General features: G+C 38.6%; 1 pseudogene; it reads left to right on the top strand.

Moving 5' to 3' along the window:
* The first annotated feature begins 600 nt into the window (after positions 1 to 600).
* On the top strand, positions 601 to 2,003 carry LOC107744668 (GTPase IMAP family member 4-like; annotated as a pseudogene).
* Positions 2,004 to 2,113: the final 110 nt, after the last annotated feature.

Raw genomic sequence — 2,113 nt, 5'->3', positions numbered from 1 at the left:
CTCATAGTGTCCTCTAGAGGAAGCAGTGTGAGTTCCACATTCGAAAGGGAACGTCTCAGGTTATGTATTTAACCATGCTGTCGCTGGCCAATGTCCAATTCATAATCATTTATTTTGTTTGTGATAACGGTATTGTTTGTTCAAACCTGTTTTCAAAAGTCTGTGTTTTAGACCCCCAAAATGCCATTGTCATGTAAATGATCAGCCAAAGCATAAACTCTTTTCATTTTTAGTTGAAAATGATGTCATGTAAATGGCCCCTCAGTGACACTTTAAACACTGATCTGTTTGATTGAGTGGTCTGACAAGTCAGCTTCTGACTCAACCAATCACATGAGTTTGGTGGTGGGACTATCTGTTTTACTGACCAGTAAAAAACATGGGGAGTATTCAGGCAAAATAATATAGGCAAGTATTCAGGGAGTATTAAAAACAGCCATTATTTCTGCAATTTCATTTGATGTTAGTGGTGATGCTGAAATGACATCCTTGAGCTATATATTGTCAACAAAAAAAAACTTTCTTTGATCTAATATTGATATTTTAATTGTTATTTTGATTGCATGCAATACTGAACACATTCATGTTGGTGATTCACAGCCACTCGTAATAAAAAGGACTTGGAGTGTGTGAGGATCGTCCTGATTGGAAAAACTGGCGTAGGAAAAAGTGCAACAGGTAACACCATCTTGGGACGCAGCATGTTTCAATCAAGGGCTGCAATGAAGTCTGTGACCAAGATGTGCCAAAGAGAGAGTGGTGTGGTCTGTGGTCGACCCATGACTGTGGTGGACACACCAGGACTCTTCGACACAAGCCTCAGTAATGAAAAGATCCAGCAGGAGATCATGAGATGCACTGAACTCTCGGCTCCTGGGCCGCACGTGTTTCTGCTGGTCATCGCTGTCGGCCCAATCACACAAGAAGAGAGAGAAACCGTTCAACTCATCAAGATGACCTTTGGACAGAAAGCAGAGGCCTACACTATGGTGCTGTTCACATGAGGAGACAACCTCGCAGATCAAAGTATTGAAGACTGCATTAAAGAAGATCATCAAGTCCAACAACTGATCCATGACTGTGGAGGACGATTTCATGTGTTCAATAATAAACAGAAAGATCCTGGTCAGGTTGTGAGTCTGTTAAACAAAATCAATAAGATGATGTGGAGTAATAACCCCAGTTTCTACAATGACAAAATGATTCAGGAGCTGTTTCTGGAAAGAGAGGTGGAGGTCAGACGAGAAATGAAGGCTATTAAAGTCAAATACGAGTCTGAAATTCAAGAAATTCAAGACAAACTAGAGATGGAAAAAGCTAAACTGAAGGTTAGAGATCTTCTATTCATGGAGACAGTGCAGAGCACAATGTTGAGAAAATATGAGGCACAAATAATGACAGAGGACGGAGTGACAACAGACACAGAACAAACATATGAGAAAAATAAATCCCATTTTGAGAAAGAGAAGAAAAATGATGAGAAAGAGCAGAAAAATCAGCTTTTGGAAACAACAGATATCGATAGAAAAAGAACAGAAACAGAACAAGAAGTAACAGCAAAAGAATCTGATCGAGAGAAAAAGCAACATAACCAAAATTTTAAACGTTTTGGAGAATTAAGAAAAAGTGCAAGAAAATGGGGGCAAAAAAGTGAAAGGAGGATGAAAGAATCTGAAGCAGCATGTGGGAAAGAGAAAAGAGAAAAACTAAAATATACCATCACAGATCAAGGAGACAATACCTTCATGAAACCAGGAGAGCAGACTGACTCAATGAAAGAGGAAGAAAACATGAACACGCCACAAACTAATGAAGGGAAGACAGACACAGAGAAAGAGAAACTTCTGCTTCAGAATATTGAGGAATTAAAGCAGAAGATGGAAGAGCTCATGAGGCAGTACAGAGAATTTACAGAGATCAATTCTGAAGAACAGAAAACTCAAGAAGGAAAAGCTGGCACCAAGAAAAAGAAAAAACATAAAAATCCCTGTGTGGTTCATTAACAGGGGCCCCTGCGCATAATAAGAACATTTAGTAACAAATAATCAGATGTTGATGTCATATTTTGATTAATAACAATATAATGAATGTATTAATAACTACATTTCCAGAT

Source organism: Sinocyclocheilus rhinocerous, unplaced genomic scaffold, assembly GCF_001515625.1.
Source record: "Sinocyclocheilus rhinocerous isolate Xijiao unplaced genomic scaffold, SAMN03320098_v1.1 scaffold5916, whole genome shotgun sequence".
Classification (NCBI taxonomy): Eukaryota; Metazoa; Chordata; class Actinopteri; order Cypriniformes; family Cyprinidae; genus Sinocyclocheilus; species Sinocyclocheilus rhinocerous.
This window is presented reverse-complemented; position numbering and strand designations above follow the sequence as displayed.